The 16,883-nt window shown below is 42.8% G+C and overlaps 1 protein-coding gene across 1 annotated transcript in view; it reads left to right on the top strand.

Moving 5' to 3' along the window:
• Positions 1–618: 618 nt before the first annotated feature.
• Positions 619–16,883, top strand: part of MID1 (midline 1) — a 689,657-nt gene continuing 673,392 nt past the window's right edge. Inside the window, exons 1-2 of the mRNA XM_086386881.1 lie at positions 619–775; positions 2,515–2,637. The gene's annotated coding sequence lies outside the window, so the exon portion shown is untranslated. The remainder of the gene's footprint in view (positions 776–2,514; positions 2,638–16,883) is intronic.

Raw genomic sequence — 16,883 nt, 5'->3', positions numbered from 1 at the left:
CTAGCGGGAAAGCAGCCCTGGGCAGATGAATGGGCATGATGGAGGTCCAATAAAAGCTTCTTGACTTAACAAAGATGACCTTTGAATTTGACCCGATGGCCAGAGTGAGCTGACCTCTAATCCAATTCGTTGTTCTTCCCGTCCTCTAAGAGTTAGCTCATCCCTGTCATCCGATGAATTCTTCTGTCCCTTGTAAGAGAGCACCCTTTTGTGGATGGAATTGAGTTTGGGGGGTACCCTTCCCTACCCGCTGGGCTTCCCTGGTGGCTCAGATGGTAAAGAATCTGCCGGCAGTGCTGGAGGACCCGTGTTTGATCCCTGGGTAAGGATGATCCCCTGGAGAAGGACGTGGCAACCCACTCCTGTATTCTTGCCTGGGAAATCCCATGGACAGAGGAGTCTGGTGGGCTACAGTCCATGGGGTCGCAAAGAGTCAGACATGACCGAGAGACTAACACACCTACACACCCGCCCCCTCCCTCCCCCACCCCAGCCAAATTCAATGGTGAAGTCCTAGGTTCAGCTGTGACTGCCTTTGGAGAAGGGTTTTTCCTTTTTTTTTTTTTGAGAAGGTAATTAAAGTTAAGTGAGGTCAGCTGAGGGAGGTGCTAATTTGCTAGTCCTGGTGTTCTTGGAAGAGGAAGAAGAAACCCAGCCCCTTCCTTCTCCACCAGAGAGGATGCAGCAAAAGTGGCCATCTGCCGCCAGGAAGAGAGTTTGTACCAGAAACCCACCCCGACGGCCCCTTGCTTTGAGACTTGCAGACTCCAGAACTGTGAGGAAACCAATTTCTGTTGTTTAAGCCCCCTAGCCCGTGATATTTTATAAGGGCAGCCCCAATAGCTTAATACAGGGACCCACAAATTAACTGTATGAATCAGCTTGTCTCCTGAAATTTCTTTCTTCCCGCCCTCCCTTCCTTCCTTCCTTCCTTTCTCTGGAAAAATTTTTACATCACTCAAATGGGGCTAAAAACATCTGCCCTGCCTATCTAACAGCTTTTTTTTTTTTTTTTCCTGAAGCTTAAATGAAATCGGAAACACAAGGTCCAGTATAGTCCAAGTGAATATATTAAAGTATTCGTTTAAGCTCTACCACCTGTATTTGCAAGTATAACGGGACCCCGAGGGTGAGGCCTTCCCCGCCCCCACCAAGCGAGGTTACTTGGTCAGTGGAGTGGTGGTATTTGCATTTATTGGCTTGTGTGCTTTTATTTTTTGAGAGGTAGAGGAGCTGCAAGGAGGCTTGGAGGAGAAAACATGGCTGAAAAGGGTTCTGCTTCTGTGAAGTGAAAGTATTAGTTGCTTAGCCATGCCAGGCTCCTCTGTCCATGGGATTTCTCAGGCAACAATACTGTAATGTGTTGCCTTTTCCTTCTCCAGGGGATCTTCTTTTCCCAGGGATCGAACCTGGGTCTCCTGCATTACAGACAGATTCTTTACCATCTGAGACACCTCTGGCTAGTCCATAGTGGTTTTCCTCTACTCTTTGATGCTGACCCTCTAGCTGGCACGTGTGTTCACAGGCAGAGGGGTACAGGAGTTGGGACTCAGAACTGGGAACATTTGAGTGAAGAAAGTAATGACAGCCTCTGAGCAATATCAGGGAGAAAAGCAGCAGGGTCCTGTGACAGGAGTTACAGGCCGGGGACTGGCTGTAGATGACAGAAGCCATCTTTATGGCTTCTGCATATTCCCTCTCATCTTCTCTCAACCCATCTCTGAGGTTTCAAGCTCCTAGTTTCTCATGAAAATGTTGGATCCAGATGCTTGTTTTTCCTTTGGTATCATCCATAATAGGGCTTCCCAGGTGGCTCAGTGGTAAAGAACCCACCTGCCAATGCAGGAAATGTGGGTTCGATTCCTGGGTGGGGAAGATCCCCTGGAGGAGGAAATGGCAACTCTCTCCAGTATTCTTGCCTGGAGAATCTCATGGACAGAGGAGCCTGGCCAGCTACCGTCCATGGGGTCACAAACAAGTCGGACACTGCTGAGCAACTAAGTGCACACACGCACACACACACACACATCATCCATCATGTATAGTTCACAATAATAGTGACTGTGGTTAACTGTGTAATTCTGACCTGTGTGCTACCATGCTAGGCATTTTTTTTTTTATAATAAACCTTTAAAATTAGAGTTGTTTTAGATCTACTGAAAAGTTGTAAAGGCATACAGAGTTCCCATAGCGGCACACTCAGTTTGTCCTATTCTTGTCTCCCATGAGTATAGTGCATTTGTCACAAGAAGTAAACCAATTTTGATACATTAATATTAACATTCACTCTTGATTTGAATTTTTTTTGTTTCCAAATAAGGCTTTCCTCTTCGTATTCCTTTTATTTATTTATTTGAATCTTTTGGCGGCACAGTGAGGCATGTGGGATCTTAGTTCCCCAACCAGGGATTGAACCCACCCCCCCGCATTGGAAGGTGAAGTCTTAACCACTGAAACTCCAGGGACATCCCAGAAGTTTGTTAGTTTTTATCTAATGTCCTTTTTCTGTTCCAGAGTGCCATCCAGGATGCCACGACAGTAGATCATCCTGTCCCCTGGAGCTTCCCTTGGCTGTGACGGTTGGTCGGGCTCTCCTTGCTTTTCAAGACCTTGACAGTTTGGAGGAGAACTGGTCAGGTATGTTGTAGAATGTCCCTCGACTGGAATATGTCTGCCCCACGCATTGTTTTTTACTCTCATGGCTAAGCTTCACTGTTGGTATGAATGACTCATTTCATCATCCCAGATGAAAACAGTCAGGCACAGAGAGGTCAAGGAACTTCACCAAAGTCACACAGCTAGCAAATGACAGAAGCAGTGATCAAACTTCAGGTTGACATGCCTTCATGCCATATACTGACTTGGCCTCCCCAGCTCCTAGCTGCTGAATTCTTGACATTGACATCATTCCCTTTAAAGCTATCAGGGTGACCTCTTTGGTGGCTGCTCTTGCATACAGGTTTACATAATTTACTGATAAATTTCATTAGGTGAGAGCTTTTCTCCAGTTGTTATTTGCTGAACTATTTGTGTCCCTTCAATGGCTGCTTTTTAGGGCAGTTGGTTAATCCAGAAAGGATGTCACTAGAAAATATTCAACAACCCATGTTTCTCAGCATGGTTCTCCAACTGCACACTTGGTGTCTACAGTGGTCACTTGGACCACTTGTTACACACGCACTACGCCGAGGTAGGATGTCCTTCTGGGCTGGTTGGCCCAGGATGTGGTGCTAGAAACCCAAATGGGACAGTCTGGGCAATCCTGGGTGGTTTGTCACCCTACCGCAGAGTTCTGGGACTCACTCAGGGCCAGAAATTCTGCTTTTAAACAAACTATGCAAGGAATTATTCTAAGTACAGAGAAGTCGGAGACCCAGTGCATTGGATATGGAAACGAATTGCTGGAATTGCCGGAGATGGATTTCTGGAGATAACTCAGAGGACCTCGATTTTCGTGTCTTTTGGTTTGTCTGATTCTGCCTGGAGTTGAGGTAGAATAATCTCATCCAGCCTCTGGCCCTGATAACACCCGTGGGGATGCTTTTGCCCTCCAGGTAAGAAATAGGCAGTACAGTTCTTCTCCAGTTCCACCTTTGAGTTGAGGAATGATGGAAGCTCTTAGAAGACATAAGGTCCTTAGGAGGTCATTATTTATCAGTTAGGATTAATGAATCTGTATTAACTTGGAGTGGTGGTTCTCAATCTTGGCAGCTCAATAGAATCACCAGCAAGCATTTAAAAATTCTAACGCCAGACCAATTTCACCAGAATCTCTGGGATTGAAACCCAGGCAGCAGTAGTTTTAGAGTTTGAGACCCGTGGATCCAAAGCAGTACTGTCCAGTAGAAATAATACCTGAGGCATTATATTCCAGTGGTCATATTTTTAAAAGTAAAAGAGAAGCACGTGAACTTTTTAACTCAACATATCTGAAATTGTATTTTAACCTCGAATCATTCTAGAAAACGTGACCCATGTTGCATACATTTTTTCATGCTAGGTCTTTGAAATCTGGTGTGTATTTTACATTTAGAGCACTTTCTCAATTCAGATACTAAGTTTTCATCAGAAATACTTGATCTGTATTTAGATTCATGTATCAGAGTTGTTCCCAACATATTTAGAAGTATTCCAGTAATGGAATAAAGTATTATATTTTAGATTTATATTTTAATAATTATAATAAGGCAGTTTCTCAGTCTCACCAATCACATGTCAGTTGAATAGACAAGTGGCTCATCACCGCTTGTACTGGGTAGCGTGGATCTAGGGCAGTCCTTCTCAGACTTGAATTTGTACATACAGACCACCAGGGAATCTGGTTAAAATCTTGGTATTGATTCACGAGATCTGGGGTGCAGTCTGAGACTCTGCATCTCTAACAAGCTCCCAGGTGGTGCTACTGATGTAGGGACCACACTTGGAGTAGGCAGGGACGAGAGTCGTCATGCAGGAGGGCTGCCTCAGCTGATTTCTTCACTTGCTTAGTGGTGGTATTCACCCATTTCAAAGGCTAGGAAATGTGTGTTGGTATGAATAAATCAGGATATGAAACAGACAGGTAGACAACACAACATAACACACATGAGTATGTATCTGAAGTGTGTGTGTGTATAAAATGTCTGATCATGTCTAGGCACATGAGTAAGCTCTGCAGATAGAACTGTTGAGTACTACGTGTGTTATTTATCTTCTTCACTTTCTTTCAAATTCAACTGGCTCTTCTTCGGTTCACTGGAAGGGAACAACAGCTGAGTGTTTAATCTTGATTTAAGTCCCTGTGTTCCCTTGTTTGCTTTTTTAAATGAGTGCAGTAGGTTTCTGCATTGTGTTTCAGTGTTTGAAGGTTTTTAAAAAGTATTTGATGACCCAGGCTCTCTGTGGTTTGTGTACAGTTCAGAGTAAATCCCAGTTCCTTTTGTTGCCCTTGTACTTCTCTGTGGAAATTGTGTGCCCCAGTACTTGTGTTTATTTTTATAGATGCTTTTTTATTCTTCTCTCGACATCACTATGGAAAGGTTATGTGTTGCTTCTGAAGTGTTGTTTCAAGACTTACAGAATTACTCAATTCAGTTGGTTCCTCTGAGCCAAAGCTGGTTTAACTCCTATGCCAAGTTCTAAAAAATGGATAAACAAACAAACAAAAAATTCGAAAAACAGAAACTAAAAATGATCTGAGTTTGCTTTTTGAGGATTTATAATTTGAAAAAGCCGTTTGTATATGAAAGGCAACCAAAATCATAGTGAAATTAGAGGAACTGGCTTTTTTTGTGTGAGCAAACACCATTATTTTCAGCAGTTACTGAATGAAATCAGACAAAAGAAGATACGGATGTAGCCATCAAAAACTTATGGGGAAAAAGCCAGAGAAAATAACCCACTAAAATTGAAGGAAATAAAATGAGGAATAATAATTGGGTATATCAAAGGAGGATGGAGAAGAAAAATTATTTTTACTTTAATCCCAACTTTAATTTTATTATCTACTATTGACCAGGTGAAGTGGGGAAATTCTTTTTCTTTGTGGAACAGATTCTTTATTCTATACACAGTTGTAGAGCCACCCAATTATAAGGGCTGGCATCATCCATGAAAATGGCTATTAGTTCAAAAGTTTAATTCACTGGGCTAGATTCTAGAGGATTCAAAAGTCCCAAGGGAGATCAAGGTGGAGCTGAATATTAAATTAATATTTTCTTTATTTTTGTTTTAACTGCATAGGTATCTCTGGGAGAAGTTAATATGCTACATTTTTTATTTCCTGTGCATCATATTGCATTTAATTACAGCTAATAGTAATAGTTAATATTCATTAACTGCTTAAAATATCAGGGCCTTATTAATTGCTTTTTTGCATTATTTTATTTAATTCTCATAACAACTTCATGACATAAGTACTATTGGTGTGTAATTTTTAAAGAGCTAAAAGCAGGAGTTTCACACAAATAGAGAATGAATGCCTGTGAAGAATTTATTCAGCTCATTAATGATGGGAACCCTAAGAGGGTTAAGATGATGCCATGGGCATTTTGAAGAATTCAATATTTATAGACAGTTTGAGGGGAAAATAGCGTGTTAGAATAATATTGCTAGGGTAGATTCAAAACTGGTTAAAATCCTACAGGGCAATAAAACCATAACCTTTGAGGTCGATGCATTAATATATGACTTCAGAGCATGTGAATTCTAATCAAATAAAAGAAAGTCAAACAGACATATGTCCCTAGATAATTAACTCTTCAGTAGGCAGGTCAGTGCTCCAGTAAGATTTTAAAAGGTCATGCCACAGCCCATTTCACCTCATTCAAAGTTGGTGATAATTTTCTTCAGAAAATTAAAACTATCCACGCTTTACTAATGGAGAAAATTGATGCTTACAGATGTTAAATAACATGATAAGGGAATCACAATAAGGGCAGAGCAAGACTGGAACTCGGATCCTTCTGACCCTTTAACCAACCCTTATACTAGTTGAAATCCATTTGACCTGTCTTCCATAATTCTTTGATTATTGTGTGTGTGCCCACGTGTGAGTGTCTATATGGGGGTACACACATGTGGGGAGGGAGGGTGGAAAGAATGAGAGAGGATTTGGAAACTGGTATTCTTAACTGGATATTGTGGGGGCTTTTATTGGCAAAGCTTATTCAGATGATATTAACCTTTTGACCTTAATTTCCTTTTTTTTTTTTTTTTTTAAGAAAAACCTCATTATCCCTTGCCCATTAAAACACCTGTCATTAAGGAGAAGATGTCTCTATCAGTTTCTTAGGGCCGGGGGTAGTGCTTGCACTGAACCATCACACACATTATCCTTGCCCTTGACCACCAGCACACATTTGAGAGCTTGCTGGCTAGGGGAGTTAGACTTTGAAGTCCTGAAATAGGCTTTTCCTTGGTACAAAGCAAAATGTGTTCATGCCGAATCTAAATCCACGAACCCCAGTCTGTAATCAACTCAGCTACCCAGCTTAGATCAAAGAGAGTTAATCCATGCCTTTTAGGGTAATTTGAATGAAGATACGCTCTCTAAAATCTAGTAGATTTCAGAGAAAGAGAGGGGAAGAAGGGAAGAGATGAAAAGAGAAAGAAAGAGATGATAGTAACTGAAGGTGAAGTTCAATTTTGTACCCATCTAGAAGACCAGAGCAGAGAAGGTGGTGGCACCCCACTCCAGTACTCCTACCTGGAAAATCCCATGGACAGAGGAGCCTGGTAGGCTGCAAGTCCATGGGGTCGCAAAGAATCGGACACGACTGAGCGACTTCACTTTCCCCTTTCATGCGTTGGAGAAGGAAATGGCAACCCACTCCAGTGTTCTTGCCTGGAAAATCCCAGGGACGGGGGAGCCTGGTGGGCTGCTATCTATGGGGTCGCAAAGAGTCGGACACGACTGAAGCGACTTAGCAGCAGCAGCAGCAGAAGACCAGAGACCAGATTTAAAGGTTAAAACATGGGGGTAGGAGGAGCATGTGGATTTAGAAACATGGCAGCCTGGATGGGCTTTGCTCCTTTCCTTGGCTCACCGAGTTCTAATCTCTTTGCCTCCCTTGAGCCAGGGAGTTGCCAAAAAGTGGGTCACTAGCGGGGGTGAGACTGTGGGCTCTGTTGGGGGGGGAGCCCAGGAGCTGGAGAAACCAAGGCTGGACTCATGCACAAGGCAAGGCAGGCACCTGATGATGGCGGGTGGGTGGCAGATTCTAGCTAAGAAGAAGAAGTGAAGTCACCCAGTCATGTCTGACTCTTTGCGACCCCATGGACTGTAACCTACCAGGCTCCTCCCTCCATGGGATTCTCCAGGCAAGAGTACTGGAGTGTGTTGCCATTTCCTTCTCCAGGGGATCTTCCCGACCCAGGGATCGAACCAGTGTCTCCCACATTCCAGGCAGACGCTTTAACCTCTGAGCCACCAGGGAAGCCCAAGATCCCAGCTGGATTTCCTTAATCTATGGTGATGCTACTTGAGTATTCTGGGTGTATGCCACTCCCTGTGAGTAATAAAAGAGACAGGTGTAAGAACTAAGAGTGGCCATGTGACCAGTTGTAGAAATGAGGGTTGTATTAAGGCATTTTTCTTCCTGTTTTGATAGGGATATATCTGTATATATCAATAAAATCCATCCTCCTTCCCACTGTTATGGAATAAGGAGTGAGTGAAACCCATATTTCAGTTTTTACATTGCCCAGTGAAGGTGTTAGTCACTCCATCATGTCTGACTCGTTGAGACCCCATGGATTGCTGCCCATCAGGCTCCTCTGTGCATGGGACTTCCCAGGCAAGAATATTGGAGTGGGTTGCCATTTCCTCCTTCAGGGGATCTGCCCAACCCAGAGATTGCACCCAGGGTCTCCTGCATTGCGGGCCAATTCTTGACCATCTGAGCCACCAGGGAAAGAGCTATTGTGATTAAACTAAAGGACAGTCATCAACTGTTTGTGGATAAAATAACAAACAGGACTTGGTGGCTCCACTTGTGGGGGATGCTTGGTGAGTTTGGGGCGGATAGGGAATCCCTGCAACAAGTAGGACAGAAGCACTGTGTTGTTTATTTCATTTGAAAGTTAAAAAGGGGTAATGGGAGACGGAGGGATGCTGCCTTGACCAAGGAGAGGAATGTGGTGGCCTAGCCATTGTCAAGTAGGTATGATTGCTGCTGCTGCTAAGTCACTTCAGTCGTGTCCGACTCTGTGTGACCCCATAGACATCAGCCCCCGCTAAAGATCGCTTCTACACTGCTGAAGAGCAGGTGGGCACAGCATCCCTTCCAATTCTCTTCCCTGTATGGTCTGGAGTTCAGATAAGTTGCTCAGTCGTGTCCGACTCTTTGCGACCCCATGAATCGCAGCATGCCAGGCCTCCCTGTCCATCACCAACTCCCGGAGTTCACTGAGACTCACGTCCATTGAGTCAGTGATGCCATCCAGCCATCTCATCCTCTGTCGTTCCCTTCTCCTCTTGCCCCCAATCCCTCCCAGTGTCAGAGTCTTTTCCAACAAGTCAACTCTTCACATGAGGTGGCCAAAGTACTGGAGTTTCTGCTTTAGCATCATTCCTTCCAAAGAAATCCCAAAGAAATCGCAAAGAAATCCTTCAGAATGGACTGGTGGGATCTCCTTGCAGTCCAAGGGACTCTCAAGAATCTTCTCCAACACCACAGTTCAAAAGCATAAATTCTTTGGCGCTCAGCCTTCTTCACAGTCCAACTCTCACATCCATACATGACCACAGGAAAAACCATAGCCTTGACTAGACGAACCTTTGTTGGCAAAGTAATGTCTCTGCTTTTGAATATGCTATCTAGGTTGGTCATAACTTTCCTTCCAAGGAGCAAGTGTCTTTTAATTTCATGGCTGCAGTCACCATCTGTAGTGATTTTGGAGCCCAGAAAAATAAAGTCTGACACTGTTTCCAGTGTTTCCCCATCTATTTCCCATGAAGTGATGGGACCGGATGCCATGATCTTCATTTTCTGAATGTTGAGCTTTAAGCCAACTTTTTCACTCTCCACTTTCACTTTCATCAAGAGGCTTTTGAGTTCCTCTTCACTTTCTGCCGTAAGGGTGGTGTCATCTGCATATCTGAGGTTATTGATATTTCTCCCGGCAATCTTGATTCCAGCTTGTGTTTCTTCCAGTCCAGCGTTTCTCATGATGTACTCTGCATATAAGTTAAATAAACATGGTGACAATATACAGTCTTGATGAACTCCTTTTCCTATTTGGAACCAGTCTGTTGTTCCATGTCCAGTTCTAACTGTTGCTTCCTGACCTGCATACAGATTTCTCAAGAGGCAGATCAGGTGGTCTGGTATTCCCATCTCCTTCAGAATTTTCCACAGTTTATTGTGATCCACACAGTCAAAGGCTTTGGCATAGTCAACAAAGCAGAAATAGATGTTTTTCTGGAACTCTCTTGCTTTTTCCATGATCCAGCTGATGTTGGCAATTTGATCTCTGGTTCCTCTGCCTTTTCTGAAAACAGCTTGAACATCAGGAAGTTCATGGTTCACATATTGCTGAAGCCTGGCTTGGAGAATTGTGAGATGAGTGCAATTGTGTGGTAGTTTGAGCATTCTTTGACATTGCCTTTTTTTGGGATTGGAATGAAAACTGACCTTTTCTAGTCCTGTGGCCACTGCTGAGTTTTCCAAACTTGCTGGCATATTGAGTGCAGCACTTTCACAGCATCATCTTTCAGGATTTGGAATAGCTCAACTGGAATTCTATCACCTCCACTAGCTTTGTTCATAGTGATGCTTTCTAAGGCCCACTTGACTTCACATTCCAGGATGTCTGGCTCTAGGTCAGTGATCGCACCATCATGATTATCTGGGTCGTGAAGATCTTTTTTGTACAGTTCTTCTGTGTATTCTTGCCATCTCTTCTTAATATCTTCTGCTTCTGTTAGGTCCGGAGTTAGAGTCTGCCAAAGAGAGTAACGTGAGCTTTGTTCAGATGAAAGAAATAGAAGTTATTATGATCAGGGGTGATTGCAGCTGCGTGTTGGGCAGGAAGATGACTCACAGTGGGTTTTTAGGGAGTGTTGGAGACCAAGATGCTTTGGTGGTGTAGACAGAGATAGTTGCTGGGGGGAGCCGGGGGTGTTCATAAATTCTTGGATATTGGAGGAGAGTTCTGTAGAGCTTTTGGTAACCACCCATATTACTGGGATGGGCTGGTGGATTCAAGTGTCTACTTTCCTGCATTTTGGTAGTGACTTTCTTTTTTTTTTTTTTCCATTTTGGTATCGGCCTGCTTGACTTCTAGATATTCCAAACCTGATATAAGCCCTAATACTTCTTTATTGCTGGGATGGTTAGAATGACTTGATTTTCTTGGTCGAATCTAAGCTTATGCAGATAATTTGAGAAGTGCATCTCTGATTTATTTAAGAAACATGCTATTGGAAGATGGTGAAGATTCACTGAAGAAACGTAGGTAGTGCTGAGCGTGGTTTAAAAGTACAGGGCATGAAAAGCAGTGTAATTTTCAATGGGACCTTAAGTTTGGCATCTTCAGTCTGTTTTGGAGAGACATCCACGTTTTATCTCAGGGGTCAGCAAACTCTGGCTTGTGAGCTAAATCCATCCTGTCATGTCACCTACCTTTGTAAAGTTTTATTGAAACACAGCTCTGCCTTTTTTTTTTTTTTTGACCATGACTGCTTTACCCATCTGGAGAAGGCAATGGCACCCCACTCCAGTACTCTTTCCTGGGAAATCCCACGGATGGAGGAGCCTGGTAGGCTGCAGTCCATGGGGTCGCTAAGAGTTGGACATGACTGAGCGACTTCACTTTCACTTTTCACTTTCATGCACTGGAGAAGGAGATGGCAACCCACTCCAGTGTTCTTTCCTGGAGAACCCCAGGGACGGGAGAGCCTGGTGGGCTGCTGTCTATGGGGTCGAACAGAGTTGGACACAACTGAAGCGACTCAGCAGCAGCTTTCCCCATCGTGATAGTTATCTGCAGCAAAGGTCCTGTGGCACACAGAACCAACAACATTTGCTCTTTGGCCCTTTACAGAAAGTTTGCTGACCCCTATATTCTTGAAATTCCAACTGTCTTCAAAAATGGAAGCTTCCTTTCTCTGTCATCAACTTGGTTCAGTTGCTGGGATTAGACTACATAAAAATACTCAATTTTATTTGACAGAGAGATGGAGAATGCCTATAAGACTCTTTCATCTGGCTCCAAGTACTCACTTACTAACACTTTGAACATGGCATTACAACGGGTTATTTTTTTAAATTAATTTTTATTTTAAACTTTTTAAAAATATTGGCATATGGTTGACAAATAATGTGATAGTTTCAGGTGACCAGCAAAGTGACTGAGTTATTTATATACACGTATCTATTCTTTTTCAAGTTCTTTTTTCATTTAGATTGCTATATAATGCTGAGTAGATTTCCCTGTGCTATACAGTAGGTCCTTGTTGATTATCCATTTTAAATGTAGCAGCATATACATGTCCATCCCAAACTCCTCCCTCTTCCCCTCATAAGTATCCTTCCTCACTTCCCCCCATTCCATTTTGTAAGTAAGTTCATTTGTATAATTTCTTTTTAGATTCACTGTATAAGGGATATTGTACAATATTTCTCTGTCTGACTTCACTTAGTATGATAATCTCTAGGTCCATCTGTGTTGCTGCAAATGGCATTATTTCATTCTTTTTTTGTGGCTGAGTAATACTCCATTGTATATATATACCTCATCTTCTATGGTTTCCCTGATAGTTCAGTTGGTAAAGAATCTGCCTGCAATGCAGGGGATGCCGGTTCGATTCCTAGGTCAGGAAGATCTGCTGGAGAAGGGATTGGCTACCCATTGCAGTATTCTTGGGCTTCTCTCGTGACTCTACTGGTAAAGAATCTGCCTGCAATGCAAGAGACCTGGATTTGATCCCTGGGTTGGGAAGATCCATAGGAGAAGGGAATGGCTACTGGCTCTAGTATTCTGGCCTGGAGAATTCCATGGACTGTATAGTCCATGGGGTCGCAAAGAGACACGACTGAGTGACTTTCACTTTCACTTCATCTCCTCTCTCCATTCCTTTGTTGATAGACTGCTTCAATGTCTTGGCTACTGTAAACAGTGCTGCAGTGAACATTGAGGTTCATGTGTCCTTTTGAACCATCAATGTGTCATTTTTAGTAAGCTGAATTCCTTAATTATTTTGGCTCCCTTTGCAGTGTGTCTCTCCCTGCATTGCTTAAGGTAGACAGATAGGCTTTTGCTGCCTTACTGGCTCCCAGAAATCTCATCAGCACAAGGAATTTTCTGAAGGATAGTTCCAGTCTCTAATTGGAATTGTGACTGTCACAAATGCAAGGAGGATTGCTCCCTTCTCTCATAATCTTCAAATAATAACAAGAAGGGTTGAGATGTAGAAGTGGAGTATTTCACATCTTAAAATTCAACATGTTAGGAGCAGTTGAAAAGGTTTGATACAGAAGGAAATGGCAACCCACTCCAGTATTCTTGCCTGGAGAATCCCATGGACAGAGGAGCCTGGCAGGCTATAGTCCATGGGGTCACAAGGAGTCAGACATGACTGAAATGACTAAGCATGCACATGATACATTATTGGAAATAGAGAGGAATAGTGATTAAAATGCTTTAAAAGCAAAACCCTCAGTGAGTCTGTTGAAATTATTCATTTTTTACTGACTGGTCTTGCTGATCCCGTCCCTTTATTAAATAACAAAATGAAGTTTCTTTTCTCTTCTTAAAAGTGTTGCTGTTAAAAAGAAACTTCTGGTTATTATAAACAGTGCTGCGATGAACATTGGGGTACACGTGTCTCTTTCCCTTCTGGTTTCCTCAGTGTGTATGCCCAGCAGTGGGATTGCTGGATCATAAGGCAGTTCTATTTCCAGTTTTTTAAGGAATCTCCACACTGTTCTCCATAGTGGCTGTACTAGTTTGCATTCCCACCAACAGTGTAAGAGAGTTCCCTTTTCTCCACACCCTCTCCAGCATTTATTGCTAGTAGACTTTTTGGATCACAGCCATTCTGACTGGCGTGAAATGGTACCTCATAGTGGTTTTGATTTGCATTTCTGTAATAATGAGTGATGTTGAGCATCTTTTCATGTGTTTATAATAGCCAGGACATGGAAGCAACCTGGATGCCCATCAGCAGATGAATGGATAAGAAAGCTGTGGTACATATACACAATGGAGTATTACTCAGCCATTAAAAAGAATACATTTGAATCAGTTCTAATGAGATGGATGAAACTGGAACCTATTATACAGAGTGAAGTAAGCCAGAAAGAAAAACACCACTACAATATACTAACGCATATATATGGAATTTAGAAAGATGGTAACAATAACCCTGTGTACGAGACAGCAAAAGAGACACTGATGTATAGATCAGTCTTATGGACTCTGTGGGAGAGGGAGAGGATGGGAAGATTTGGGAGAATGGCATTGAAACATATATATCATATATGAAACGAGTCGCCAGTCCAGGTTCGATGCACAATGCTGGATGCTTGGGGCTGGTGCACTGGGATGACCCAGAGGGAGGGTATGGGGAGGGAGGAGGGAGGAGGGCTCAGGTTGGGGAACACATGTATACCTGTGGTGGATTCATTTCGATATTTGGCAAAACTAATACAATATTGTAAAGTTTAAAAAAAATAAAAAAAAGAAACTTCTGGGGGCTTCCCTGGTGGTCCAGTGGTTAAGCATCCACCTGCCAATGCAGGGGACACGGGTTCGATCCCTGGGCTGGGAAGATTCCACATGCTGCTGGGCAACTAAGCCTGTGTACCACAGCTACTGAGCCTGAGCACCTAGAGCCTGTACTCTGCAACAAGAGAAGCCACCACAATGAGGAGTGCACACAGCAGCAAAAAGCCTATGCGCCACATGACAGACCAGCACAGCCAAAAATAAATAAATAATTGTTTTAAAAATAAAGAAACTCTGGAGAGGTATAGTTCAGTACACGTTACAGCCATGTTTTAACATTCAGAAAAGATTCTTTAACTTTTGTGATACTGCCTCTGCTGTAACCCATTGAGCCTGTAAATATGTAAGGTAATTAATCTATTGATAAATATAATCCATGTGCACATGTCTTTCATGAAGTCCAGCACATGCTCATTTAGTTCATTTAAGTGTGTGTGTGTGTGTGTGTATGTGTGTGTGTGTACTTAGTTCCTACTATAATGCAGGCTTTGCTTTAGTTCTGGGCTTGTGAGGACAGGAATCAAATAATGAGAGAAAGGAAAGTTCTGGAAACTTCTCTTGCACTCATCCTTTTATATTTTAGAGAAATAGCTCAGGGTTATACAAACCCTGTGTTTGTGGCTATGGAACTATCAGCTCTCACGTGGCTTAGTCGGGCAGCCCCCTCCACACTTACCCCTGGCATGTATCCTCTTCTCTGCCTTAGCTCTGCTCAGGGGAACTGCAAAAGCACAGAGGAAGATCACTTTGAATGGCTGTTTTTGTGAAGAGTCAACTCTAAAGTTTGTATTGGACCCAAGTTAAGATGGAGCAGCAGGAAGCCTCTTGCACTTGGCCTTCCAACTCCATAGTCTGATATTTATTCTTCTTGACAGGAAGATAGACTGCCAACTTTGTTTTTAATTATTTGAGTAAAATTACATACATCAGTCTCCCTTTTCTCACGCCTTCCTCTGAAATCCCATCTTCTGTGTAGCTGATGCTGATGAAATTGCCGGTTTTGGCTTTAGTGCTTCTGTCAGCCAAGGGAGATGAAGTGAGTTAATATCCACACCCTGACATGAAGCCAGGAACGTTTACCCCAGCTTATCCCTCGCTCCCTGCCTCCTTACCTGCCACCCTGTGGACGTACTGCATGTCGAGATCGCATCTAACCTGGCACCTGAATAAACACTTTCCAGTATGTTCTAATTCCCTACCTCCCCCCTCCCCCATTCATTCTTTTCTTTCTTTTTTTTTTTAACAAAATAGTTGAATCTTCTTTTTGTATTTTAGTGTAAACATGGAACAAATGTGTAACTCATCATAACGGACATCTGTTACATGAATAGTGGCGAGCTCGTATCTTCAAGATTAATCACTGTTTCTATTCATTTGGAGTTAGCAATCTGTGACTTCAAGTAACTCCCTGATGAAACAGAACACACATTCTTTTCGCAGATGTATAGAAAGAGGAATAAATCTGCAATTTGGCAAGTGCTCCAGGTGCAGGACACAGTGCATGCTTATAATAAGAAAATATAATAACTGTCTTAGACTAATACAGGGTAAGTCTGACAAAGAGGAATTTATATAGTCGAAACTTCTTGAAAGTGGCCTCACCTGCATAAGTGTTTTCTAAACTCTAGCCCTGGGGGCCTGGAGTTTCCTGACCAAGTTTTCTCCTGTTATTTGTCCTCCTTGGAGACTTGAAATTCCTCATCACTTAGAAGCAAGATAGAAATTTGGAGGCTCTGAGGCATAACGGAATTATCGTCTGTAGGAGCCAGGGTCTTACTGGCTACCCTTCTTTGTCAAGGGATGTTTTCAGAAAGAGTGCGTTTCTGTGTGCTAGGACTGTGTATCCAAGACATCTATCATACACGGCCCATTGAGTAATTGAGTCTGCATACGCTAATGATTCACAGTTGTATCCCCCTGCACATTGAGACAGACTCTTGCCCTGTAACCAGAATAAGGAGTCAACGGTGTCAAGTATTTGCTGAGTTCATTTATGCTATGAAATCATGCCAGCATTCATAACAAGGTCATTTATTCATTCAGTAATCATTTGTTGAGAACCTACTGTCCTGATCTTCGCACTGTTCTCATTTGGGGGATAAAGACATAACCTTTTTTCTTAAAAAAAGAATCATGTAATGCAGGAGACAGATATGTCTACACATGAGGCTGAATCTGTGGCAGATCCTTGAATGGGCATCTGTGCCATGGAATGGCACTCTCTCTCCATTGGCCTGTAGGCAGTGAGAATAAATTCAGCAGAAAACCAGAGGGTTGTTTGTCTGGGTCCTTGGTGAGCGTATTGGACATAGCATAGGGACAGAGTGGGAATGTTCTTGTCTTCCATAGGTTCCATTCTGCTTCTTTTCTGCTTCAAGAAGCAAACTTGGTGAGTAGAAGATAGAAGCTGGAAAATTATATAGCAGGGTCAAGGTTTGAGAGCAAGAGATGAGGGACAGCTTTGGCCACTTAACAGGTGTCATGATTGGATGGTAGGAGAAACATCAAATAATTCACCTCTGACTTCCTGCAGTTGACTATGTTGAGGACAAACAAGATTGTCTGAAACTGGTAGATTGAAAGTTGTCAAAAGTTGGTAGTTTCCTTAGGTTCAGTCTATTAGCTCTAACATTCATGTACCTGATACAAAAATCCCCCAAAACAAGAGAATG

This window comes from Bos grunniens, chromosome X, assembly GCF_055505025.1.
Source record: "Bos grunniens cultivar Pamir isolate PY7600 chromosome X, Bosgru_T2T1.0, whole genome shotgun sequence".
Classification (NCBI taxonomy): domain Eukaryota; kingdom Metazoa; phylum Chordata; class Mammalia; order Artiodactyla; family Bovidae; genus Bos; species Bos grunniens.
Note: the sequence above shows the minus strand (reverse complement) of the source record. Positions and strands in the feature narration are given on the sequence as shown.